The sequence below is a fragment of the Octodon degus genome, unplaced genomic scaffold (genome assembly GCF_000260255.1).
Source record: "Octodon degus isolate 3935 unplaced genomic scaffold, OctDeg1.0 scaffold00102, whole genome shotgun sequence".
Taxonomy (NCBI): domain Eukaryota; kingdom Metazoa; phylum Chordata; class Mammalia; order Rodentia; family Octodontidae; genus Octodon; species Octodon degus.
The window spans coordinates 4,573,483-4,586,248 of NW_004524678.1; positions in this window are offsets into that span (position 1 = coordinate 4,573,483).

The following is a 12,766-nucleotide window of genomic DNA, read 5'->3' on the forward strand; positions in this document are numbered from 1 at the left end:
CTGCTTAGACAAGCTGATATGACTTTCATAGTTTACAAATAAGATCCCAGAGCACAGATCAAAATCGCAGTGAGATGTTGCCACCCATTAGAATGGTCACTATAAAAATAAACAGCCAGGCATGGTGGTGCACCAGGAATCCCAGCTACTTGAGCAGCTGAAACAGGAGGATCGCAAGTATCAGGCAAGTCTGAGCAACTTGCTGAGAACTTGTCTCAAAATTCTTTTTTTTAAAAAAAGCTAGGAAAAATAAAAAATAAAAATAAAAAAGAGCTAGGTGGCTGGGGAGATAATTCAGAGACCTAAGCCTCTGCCTGGCAAGAGCAAGGACCCGGGTTCACTGCCCGTTGCTACATGCCAATTTGGCCAAGGAACCAACCACAAGCATGCAGTGCCAGCCACCAAAACTGGGTGTGGTGGCCCACACCTGTAATCCCAACACTGGGGAGGCTGAGACAAGGATCATTACAAGTCCCACCTGCCAGCCTGCGTAGTGAGACCCTTTACCAAATAAATCAATAAAAGATTTTTTTAAAATGTTTTTGTTCAATCCCCGGTTCCGCCAAAAAAAAAAAAATAATAATAATATGTTTAAAGACCTAGGGATGTCGTTCAATGGTAGAGTCCTTGCCTAGCATGCATGAGGTCCTAGGTTCAGTCTCCAGTACTTAAAAAAATAAAATAAAATTAGGAAAATAGTGTTGGTAAAGGTGTGGGGAAAATGGACCCTTCGTGTGTACTGTTGCTGAGAATACAAAATGGTGCGGCTGTGTGGAAGATAGCAGGGCAATAGACCAGCCGTGTGACCCAGCAAGTCCAGTTCTGAATCTATACAAAAGAAGTGAAAGCAGCCTCTCAAAGAGATTATTTACCTGTGCTCATAGCAACGTTAAGCACAGTGTCTAAAAGACAGTAGCAGCCCAAGAGCCACTGGCAGGTGAATGCATAAACAAAATGTGGGGCCGATCAAATAGCTCAGCAGATTAAAGTGCTTGCAAGCAGGCGCAGGGGCCAGGAGTTCGGATTCCAGGGCCTTCAGTGCCAGCCCAGCCCCTGGACTGCACTGAGACAGCAACTGAGACTAGGCGTGGTGCTGCGTGCCTGTAATCCCATCTGGGGAGGCTGTAAACAGGTAGATAACTAAAGTCCAGTCTAGTAGTGAGCCCCTGAACACCCTGTAGACCCTTCCCTAAAATAAAATTTTTTTAAAAAGTGATTCACACAATGGACTAAGATGTACCATTTACCGGATGACAAATCTGGAAATGGATGATGCCCGCAGCTGTACAACAGTGTGAAGTCACATAGTACCCTGAACTGCATGTCAAGGTAGTTAAGATGGTAAGCTTTGTGTTACATATATTTATCACTATAAAAAATGTTGACAGGGCTGGGGAGCCAGCTGAGCGGCATAAGCATCTGCCTGGCAAGCACAAGGTCCTGAGTTCAATCCCCCATAACAAAACAAAAAAAAAGTTGACAATACTAGATGCTTCAAAGAGATAGAACAGCCAAAATTCTCACATATTTTCTAACAGGAATGGAAAAATAATAGAGCCACTAATAAAGCAAATGGCAGTGTTTTAGAAAGTTAAACATGCATTCACTGTACAGCCCAGCCATTCCGATATTTGGTGCTAACCAAGAAATATGGGCATGTGACCTCGTGGAAGACATGCACAGGCAGGTTCAGGGGCAGAGGAGAAGGCCTGTGGGAAAGAAACAGCTCTGAATCTTGACTTTATCAACATGAACATCCAGCTGAGATTCTTTTTTTTTGGTACATGGTCTCACTCTGCAGCTCAGACTCATAGTCACTCTCCTGTCCCAGCCTCCCCAGCACTAGGATTACAGGCATGCACCACCATACCTGGACTTGGTCACAAGTTCAGCATGCTCTGGGGCATCTCTGGCATGGCATGTGGTGCTGGGGATCAAACCCCAGTCCCTGTGCTTGCCTAAGCAGGTGCTTAGTCCACTGAGCTATCTCACTAGCCCTCCCCTTGTGGTTCTGTACTATAGTTTTATTTTTTTTTATTTTTTTTATTTATTTGAGAGAGAGAGAGAGAGTGAGAGAGAGAGTGAGTGTGTGTGGTGTGTGTGTGTGGCCAGCTCAGCCCACCAGGGGGCGGGGCTGGCTGGCATGTGGTGCTGGGGGATCGAACCGCGGTCCCTGATGCTTTGCTAAGCTTGTTCCAAGTAGGTGCTTTAGACCACTGAGCCATCTCTCCAGCCCCCTGTACTATAGTTTTAGAAAAATGTTATTATTGGGTAAGAAAATCATATGAGGTCTGTATATGTTGTTCCTTCCAACTGGATGTCTTCAATCATCTCAAAATAAAAGATTTAATTAAAGAAGATGACCCTTCAAAAATCCCAGACCAATACATTCGGTGATCTTCCTGGTTTCACACAGCCAGAAGACAGGACCCAGACATGAACCTGAGTCTGGTGGGCTTGTGGGCCTGTGCTCCTCCTTCTTCATGGCTGCCTCCAAACTAAAGATTTTCCCATGAGCAGCAGCACAAGATGATGGAAGCAACTACCCTACAGTGGAAAGCATTGGGTTCCTCAAATACAAGCTCTGAGAGGATTGATTAGGACTTTCTCAGTTGGTAGACTTTCAACAAATCATAAGATTTCTGTTTTCAGTAAATGCAGAATGCATTATTTACTCACGTTAGCAGTAAATAAAATTTCTTCCTGAACACAAAATAATATACAAAGGATTATTACTGTTGTGATGATAAGAATAAAAATTAATATGAATACAGCACTCAATTTACCCTTACAATAATTTTAAAGAGGTAACTAATTTTTATATTGCAGCTCAAACAAATGAAATACAAAGAGATTGAGTAATTTGGCCCAAGTTTTCAGCTAAAAATCTGGCTGCTGGGATCAAAGCCAGAATTCATGCTTTTATGGGAAAAAGCAGGTCAAATTATAGTGTAGAAAAATACATACGTTCATATTTAAAGTGGAGGACTTTTTATAACTTGGAATAGTGTTTAAATGCAGGCATTGCAAGAATCTACATGTAGGTTCATTTTAGATGCCTCAGGATAAATATTTCACTACTAATATTTGGAAAGGAGCCATTCCTGCAAAGGCTACTTACAATAATAGATTTGCACAAGTGACTGTAACTGTGATATTCACTCAATCTGTAGCATTCTTGAAGCTTAAAATGGTTTTATGAAGCTACTTAAATCTTTTAAAGTGCTAGATGCCTAAAGATTCAGTGGCTGACATGAGAAATGTGTCCAGGGTGTCAGAGATTTCCATTTGTACCTGCAGTTATTTAGACACCAGTGAATAAAATTCACAAAGTTTCTAAAAGGGGGGAGGGAAATCAGTAAGACTTATAATGCTAACTCTGTTTAAGAAATAGATGCATTTCTTTAAAAAAAAAAAAAAAAAGGAAAATTATCTTGAAAGTCACATGGAATGTAAAGAGCCAATAGAATCTTGAAAAAGAAGAGCAGAATTGGAGACTTCATACTTCCTGACTTTCTAATTTGTTGGTCACCTTTCCATTGCTGGGACAAGAGCACCTGACATCCACAACTTGAAGAAACAGAGGGCTGGTTGGCTCACGGCTTCACAGGATTCAGTCCATGGACTTCTGGATCCAAGACCAAAATTTTCATGCCAGAAGGGCCTGGAAAGGAAACAGTAGGGGAGGAGCCCACGCAAAGGGGTCAGGACCTGTGGATAGTCTAGGATCACAGCCTCATGACCTGCTTCCTACAGTGAAGCCCCATCTCCTGATAGCCCACTCAGCTATGAGCCCATCAGTGGGTCAACTCGTGGATGAGGTTAAATCTGATCACCTCTCCATGAATACCTTGATCCAATCAAGTTGACAGCCAAGACTAACTGGCACATGTAACATACTACAAAGCAACAGTAAGAAATATGGATATAAAAATAATGGAGCAGAACAGAGGAGCAAATATACTCTTGGACATTTCACCAAATGGTTCTCCCCACCACCCCCCGTGGCACCAGGGATTGAACTCAGAACCTTGTACTTGCCAAGCAAGTGCTTATTCTACTGAGCTATCTCTCCAGCCCTGATCAAATGGTTCTTGACAATGTGCAAAAACTATACAACAAAGAAAAAGTAGTCTATTCAGTAACTGGTGTTGGAAAAACTGAATATCCACAAGGCCAAAGAATGAAGTTGGATCTTTACAGAATATTCAAAAAGTAACTCAAAAGTTGAGTGAAAATCTAAGTGTAAGATCAAAGACTACTAAACTTCTTGAAGAAAATGTAAGAGAGAAGCTTCAGGGTATTTGGCTTTGGCAGTAGTTTCTTGGATATCACATCAGTGGCAACAAAACAACAGATGCACGGGATGACATCAAATGTCATAAACCTCTGTGAAGCAGAGGAAAACCAACAGAATAATAAGACACCTACAGAACAGGAGAAAATAATTGTAAATCATATACCTGACAAGTACAAATGCAAGATACTTATTTTTTTATTTATTTATTTTTGGTGAAACTGGGGATTGAACTCATGCTCTTGTGCTTGCCAGGGAAGCACTTATTCCACTGAGCTATCTCTCTGGCCCCAAATGCAAGATATTTAAAGAACTTCTACAACCTAATTTTTTTTTAAATCCAATTTTTAAAATAAGCAAAGTACTTGAATAGACATGTCTTTAAAGAAATATACTAATGGCCAGTAAGCATAGAAAAAGTGATAAACATCACTAATTATTAGGAAATTCATATCAAAACCACAACAGAGTACCACCCCACATTCATTAGGATGGTCACCATCAAAAGAACAGAAAATAGCAAGTATTGGTGAGGCTCAAAGTTGGTGCTCTTGTGCACCGTCTTAGGTACTTCCTCCCTGCTGGGACAAAAATAGCTGACATCTTCAAGTTAAAAGAGAGGATCATTTTAGGTCACAGTTTGAAGAAATTTCAGCCCCTCGTCAGCTGGTTCCAAGGCAGGCCAGTGTGGCAGAGTAGCATAACAGGGGAGCTGGAGCTCAGCACATGGCAGCGGGAGGCAGAAAAGGACCAAGGGAGGAAGAGGGACATATATACTCTTTGAGGCCACGCCCACAGTGACCCTTCTCTGTCCACCAGGCTTCACCTCCAGGCATCACACCCGCTATAAACTCATCAGTGAACCAATCCAATGATGAGTGTCCTGTACCCACGATCCAATCAGGTCCCCAGAGCCCCACCTGTACACGAATAAGGCTTTGAGGAGACATCTAGATATAAACCATAAACATCTATAAGCCATAAAAGCTTGCCAGGCAAGCGCTTATTCCAAAAACATCTAGCTATAAACCATAATAATGCACTCTTGGCATAAAGGTAAAACAGTACAGCCAGTATAGGAAAACGGGCAGTTTCTTTAAAAATGTAAATAACCTGGGCATGGTGGTACACACCTATAATCCCATCACTTGGGAGATGGAGGCAAAAGGGTCACTGGAAATTCAAGACCAGCCTGGGCTACAAAGTGAGCTCAAGGCCAGCCTGAACTGCGTAGTGAGACCCTGTCTCAAAAAAAAGACAAGAGAAAAAAAAAAAAAAAAAAAAAAAGTTTAATTAAAAAAATTAAAATGTGAATGGATTTACTTGCAATTCAGCAATTTCATTCTGGAAATCTCTGCCACCCATATGTACAGTAGCATCCTGCATAATAGCTAATAGGTGGAAGTAATCCAAAAGCCCATCCACACACTGATGAACAGATAAAGAAAATGGTATGTGCACGCAGTGGAATGCTATGCAGCTTTAAAAAGATCTTGTCATATGCCGCAGTAGTGATGAGCCTCAAGGACATTATGCTGAACAAAATAAGCCAGACACAGGGGCAAATCCTGCATTGCTACACTCAGATAAAATACCGAAAGTTGGCCAAGGAGATGGCTCAGTAGAATAAGTGCTTCCCTGGCAAGTGCAAGGGCCTGAGTCCCATCCCTGGTTCTGCCAATAAATAAATAAATAAAATAAAATAAAATAAAATAAAATACCTAAAGTAGTCAGCATCCAGAAGCAGAAAGAATGAAGGTGGTTTCAAGGGTTGGGGACATGGAGAATAAGTGTGGGGTGGGTGGAGAGTTTCACTTCTTCAAGATTAAAAAAAGTTCTAGAATTGTTCTGCAACAGTGAAAAGATGAATTCTTGACATATGAAATTGTGTATCTCGAGATGGTTAAGATGGTAAGTTCCATATTACATATTTTCATCACAATTTAAAAAAATAAAACCACTTCAGAGGATAAGGGGGGAAAAGGAGAAACGGATGCATTTCTAAAAAAAAATCTGTATGAAAAGAAATCTCACTTTATGCAGAGAAAAATTTTCAATGAATCATTTCCTTCCCTGTCCTCCCTACCCTGTCCTGCACATGAATAGTTCTGTTTCAGTACTGATTCTCCTTACAGCAGATTTCTATTTCTTTAATCACGTACTTAAAACTACCTAATCTGAAGCCAAAGTATGGTCCCACAGGGGAAAAATCCAACAGCATTCTGCTGAGGTTCACGTTTGCCTTTGAGCTCACTTACATTTTCTATATCTCTTTCCTCAAATGCCAAACGCATCTCTCTTCCCTGACAGATATTTGTGAAGTATTTTTGAAAACAAAGAGCCACAAAAATAGAGTCCTTAAAACCACGTATGAAGAGGACCCCAAAAAGTGAGGAGCACCCACTGTGCACACCACATCAATCTTGGGGAAGTCACCTTCGGGTCACCAGAGCCCATCTCAGGGCCTGACAGACATCAGCACTCAGTAAAATTGTTTTCCTGTTAGTTCTGTGTCACAACTTTAGAAAACTCAGAAAGAAATTATTTCTGTTTGTTAATTATTCCCGGTCATAATTTCCTTTTGAGAGACTTCCTTGGGATATAATGGCATAGATTAGGGCAACGATAAAATGAGGGTGAAGGGTGGTTAGCAACCGACTGTCGAAGGTGGTTAGAAGACCTAGAGCTGTGGGTTCTGTTCCCAGGGAAGGGTCTGCCCCTAACCCATTGCTCCTGGGCACATAAACCCTGTAGGGCTGTAATGAGGACAGAGGGCTCTGGCTCAGTAGTGAGTAGAAGGAGTGAATGGTTTTTTGAAATCTGGAGAGACAGAGTACAAAGATGCTTATAAGAAGAAGAGGCACTTTCAGAGGACCGGCTGCCGCATATAAAGTATGAAGTTTGGGGCATTATATAGTTCTGGCTGGTCTTGAGCTCACTTTGGAGCCTGGGCTTCAAACTCACAACGATCCTCCTGCCTCAGCCTCCTGAGTACTGGGATTACAGGCGTGGGCCACCTCGCCTAGCTTGATGAGACATAGTTGATGGTTGGCTGACTGGCGTAAAGTAAGGGATGATAGGATCTTTTTAAGTTAAAGTTGACTTTGCAATACTGTGTTCACATTGATTTTCCAGGCTTCGTTATTTCCAAGTAAAGCAGAAATTCCTTTGGGCCTGAGTCTGGTGCTGTTTTCACAGTGACTGCTCAGGGATAGCTGACTCCTGGGTCAGGACTGGACAGCAAATCTGCCTTGTGGTCAACTCCTCAGCGGCCAGGACAAGGACCTCTTGCAAGCATTCTTTTTTTTTTTTTTTGTACCAGATATCAAACTCAGGGCCTTGTGCCTGCCAGGCAGGCGCTTAAGCCACTGAGCTATCTCCCTGCCCTCTTGCAAGCATTCTTAGCTGTTCCCCTGCTCCCATTCTGCCAGGACACCAGTTGTGGGCATAGGTGATACTAGCTTTAAAACCCTAACAAATCCCTCATTAGCATGATAGGGGGTGGCCTTGTCTACACCCATCAACCTCTCAGAGCTTCAGCTTCTCTTGTAAAGTGGGCAGTTAATAGTAACTTCTACCAGCTAACAAATCGCCGAGGGATTGTTATAAAGATTCAAGGGAATGTGGCTACTGAACCTGAAACTTTAGTATCTACAAGTATATGAGCAATTTGTGGGGAGAACAATTTAAGCACTTTGGCTCAAGTTGCGGCAAAGGGTCGCTGTACAAGGCCCAGGACTCAGCCTTCATGTCTTGTAAGTTCAGGGGAGTCTTAAGCACAGCCCTGGGTTGTGCCCTCGGATGAGGCAAGCCTTGTGCCAGCACTCTGGAGTCAAACAACCTGCATTGTAATAGCAACTTTGTAACCCACTAGCTGTGTGTGCTTTATGACTTACTCGCCTGCTCTGGCTCCTTTTGCTCAGCAGAAACTCCAGGACAGTATTGCCAGGAGCACACCTGCTTCCCGAGGCCCCTGGGAAGCTCCTGCGCAGCATGTGCCTAGCCTCCGAGTCAGCCCTCCATAACCAGCTTATTGGGCAGGTAACAGTAACTCTCAAGCCCTGGACCAGTCACCGATCCGAAGGTAGAAATCCAGGTCTTCTGACTCCAAGTCCCAGACACTGGCCAAGTGTTACTGAACCAAATGCTAATAATGTCCTTAAATGATTCAGATCTCATGCTGCCCTTGGTGCTGTTCCAAGGATGCCAAAGTACACTAATTACACAGAGCTGCAAAGATCATTGTAAGTGGAAAATTACATGGCTTCACCGTTCTTTGCACTTGCTTGAGGCAAACCCCCACATTACGAGGCCGTTCTCAGCTTCTGAGATCTCTGCTCCTGAGCACTCTGGCCTCCCTCTTTGGTCTGCAACCAATTACAGCTGGCCAGCTCAAAGAAGTACAGATTTGCTGGTAGAAGGACCACAGTGCCTTCTCTCTGTGGCCAGTAGTGACATCAGATGTTTGTGTCCCTTTCAGAGATTTTGCTGTTGCTTTCCCCAAACAAAACAGCATGCAGCTGCAAGTCAGGCCGGCTCTCCGGTTCACTGCCCGCCTGGTGTAGGCAGCCGTGCCCAGGCTCCCGCCCTGACCACCCCGGGGCTGGGCGGCCAGCCAGGCTCCCCGGGCACTGAACCTGTGGAATCCATGAAGTTAATTTTCCAGACTGGCTTCCCTTATCCTGGTATGAACTTTAGGCAAGGTAGCTCTGGAGAAGTTCCCGCTGACTCTCCCATTTCATTTCGCAATATTTTTTTTTAATTGTCAAGGAGAAACATCTACCAGCACAGGCCACATTTGGGCCCATGAAACCTATCTCATCACATTTCAAAAAATTTCAAATACACAAAAGGGGTTCACTAAAAATGATGCAATTAAACTGGGAGACAATAACTGGAAAAATACTCCAAAGTGTTGGAAATCAGCACACTTCAAAATCACCCATGGGCAAATAGGACATTTCAAGGGAAAGAGGAAAACATTTTGAGCATGAAAACAAAAATATATCGAGATTTCTGTGATACCTTTAAGGTGGTTTTGAAAGAAAAGATACTGGCATTATGAGAGAAGAAATTCTAAAATTAAGGATCTAAGTGTTTATCTTAAAGAACTAGAAAAAGCAAAGCAAGGAGAAGGGAGAAATAGGAAAGAGATGAAATGAATAAAATTGAAAAATAGAGAAACAATAGAGGAAGTTAACTGAATATGACAGCTGGCTCTTTTAACAGATCAATGACATTGATAACCCTTAGCCAAACCAAATACAAGTGTAAGAAAAAAGTACTACTATCAACGTGAAGGATTGGAGATATAGTCCAGAGGCAGAGTTCTCTCCTAGCACGCTCAAGACACTCGGTTCGACCCCTAGCACTCAAAAAGAATGAAAAAGAAATAAAGAATTAAATAGAGAAAGTCAGCATGAAGCCTCTAGACAATCATGTAATAACATTACATGAAACAACTTGATGCCAATAAATTCAGACACCAAGACGAACTAGAGAAACTCCTTCAAAGAAACAAACTAGAAAAGCTCTCTCAAGGGCTGAGGAAATAGCTTGGTGGTCTAAGTGCCTGCTTAGCAAACACAACGAACCGGGTTTGAGCTCCATGGCAGGCACCAAAAGTGGGCAAGTCCAAGCAACACCCTGTACCAAATAAGCAAACATTTTTTTTTTTTTTTTTTTTTAAAAAAAGCTCTTTCAAGGGGCCGGGGAGATAGCTCAGTAGAATAAGCACTTGCCTGGTAAGCACAAGGGCCTGAGTTCAATCCCTGATTCCACACATAAAAAAAAAAAAAGCTCTTTCAAGAAATAAGTTATACTTAACAGTCCTATAGTTTATTAAAGAAATAGAATTTATAATTGAAACCCTTCAAAGCAGAAAACACCAGGCCCATGTACCTTTGCTGGCAAAGTCTACTACTTTAGAGATAAATGATACCAATTTAATACCCTTGAGCATAACACTAATTTTGTCATAAATATGCAGAAAAATGAGTCAGACCCATGTTTATTCTTTAGAATAGTTATACTGATGAATTATCAGTATAATTTTACGAGTTTTGTTAAACAATGAGTGCATAACAAGTAAAAAACACAAAAATAAAGTATTGGATTTTTAATATTTATTTATTTATTTTCTCTTTTTGAGATAGGGTCTCACCATGCAGTTCAGGCTGGCCTTGAACTCACTCTGTAGCCCAGGCTGGTCTAGAACTCACAATGATTCTCCTGCCTCTGCCTCCCAAATGCTAGGATTGTAAGTGTGTGCCACCATGCCCAGCTTGTTTATTATTTATTGAGTGTTTATTTAAAAAAACATCAAAAATTTCAATGTTGGGGCTGGTGAGATGGCTCAGTGGTCTAAAGCACCTACTTAGAACAAGCTAAGCCAAGCAAAGCACAGGGACCACGGTTCAATCCCCCAGCACCACATGCCAGCCAACCCTGCCCCCTGGTGGGCTGAGCTGGCCACACACACACAAAATGAATAAGTAAATGAATAAATAAATAAAATTATTAAAAAAAAATTTCAATGTTGCTGGGGAGATGGCTCAGTGGAATAAGCGCTTCCCTGGCAAGTGCAAGGGCCTGAGTTCAATCTCCGGTTCCGCAAAAAAAAAAAAAAACATTCAATGTTGACTGTTTTTGGTCTAAAAACAAAGTCTAAAGAAGAACAACACAAATAAAGTCTTATATGAACTACAATGAGAATACCAGCAGCACTGTACGAAAAAGTCATCTTTTCTTCAGTTATCATACCTGAAGCAGTGGGCACATACAACAACGGTGCGTTCCACACACACACACACATCGCTAACACGGAAGACACATGTCTTTTACTTTCCAGGCCTTTTGTAGGATGTACTTGACACCTCAGTGTCTTGTTGTTTTCTCAGGAGGTTCTTTTTATACTATATAGTGTGCAGTTAACAAGAACATAAAATGGGGGCCTGCCCATCAGCTCAGGTGTTGAAGTGCTTGCTTAACCAAAGCAGTCAGCCTCAGGATGCTGTGATTCGATCTTCAGATACTCACACCAAACCAGACCTGCCCTGAAGTCATTCTTTTTTTTTTTTTAATTTTATTTATGTGTGTGTGTGTGTGTGTGTGTGTGTGTGTGGCCAGCTCAGCCCACCAGGGGGCGGGGCTGGCTGGCATGTGGTGCTGGGGGATTGAACCGCGGTCCCTGTGCTTTGCTAAGCTTGTTCTAAGTAGGTGCTTTAGACCACTGAGCCATCTCACCAGCCCCCTTTTTTAAAAAAATTTTATTTATTTATGTATGTGTGTCCCGAAGTCATTCTGAGGCCGCAAAAAAACAAAAAAACAAAACAAAACAAAAAAAAACCCCAAGCAAACAAACAAACAAAAAAACCAAGAACATAAAATATCAATAAAATAAAGTATTAAATTCTTAATATCTTTTGGGCATTTAGAACACAAATCAACATTTTCACATCAGCTGTGTACTTGCTTACAAAACCTGAAAGATAACATCGAAAGAAATGCCTATTTCAACAACCATGAAAATACCAACAGAACTCTACCATAAAATTAAGGTTCATTTCAACCATCACACCAAAGTCTTCATGCATGACAACTGTGTGTTCCATGGACACTTCTTGCTTACACTGACAACACGTGTCTTGGCTTTCCTTTCCTATGTGGCAGTCTTGTCACCTCTCCCTGTTTTGTCAGGAACTTCCTACTACATTGTACAACATGCATTTAGCAGGGAAAGAAGAGACCAATAAAATGAAATATCAAATATGTAATGAGTACTTAGGACAAACATCAACATTTTCACATCAGCTGCTCACTTGCTTACCAAACCCAAATGGTAACATCAGAAATAAAAAAAAACCTCTGTGAACTACAATGTAAATACAAACACAAGCCTACAGTCTGAGACACAGCTGACCACTATTATGCTAAAGCACACATTTACAGTAGAAAGTAAGGAATGGGTCTGCTGCACCCGGTGTTATGCTCTTCTAAACTCCTCCAGAATATAAAAGAAAACATGTCCTCAACCATTTCATGAGGTCAGCATTGCTGTATAGACAAGAATCTTTCAGAAACATGAATGCATGCATCCTCAGTAAACCATTACTGATCAAATTCAGCAACAGATCAGAATGACAGCACACAATCAATAAGTTAAAATTATCCCAGAAAGGAAAGAAAGGTTTGATTGAACAGTTTTTTAAAAAATTGAAGTAATTCACTGTATCAAAAGACTACATAAGAGTGTAGCATAACTGGGTGGTAGAACAGCGGTGCTTTGGTTCCAGGCTTCAATCCTCAAGGAGCGGGAAGAGCCCAGCGAGAGGGAGAGGAGGGGGGAGAGGGAGGAGAGGAAGAGGGATTGGGGAGGGGAACGAAGGGGAGAGGAGAGAGAGGAAGAGGAGGGTGGAGAGGGAGGAGAGGAAGAGGGATGGGGGAGGGGAACGGAGGGGAGAGGAGGAG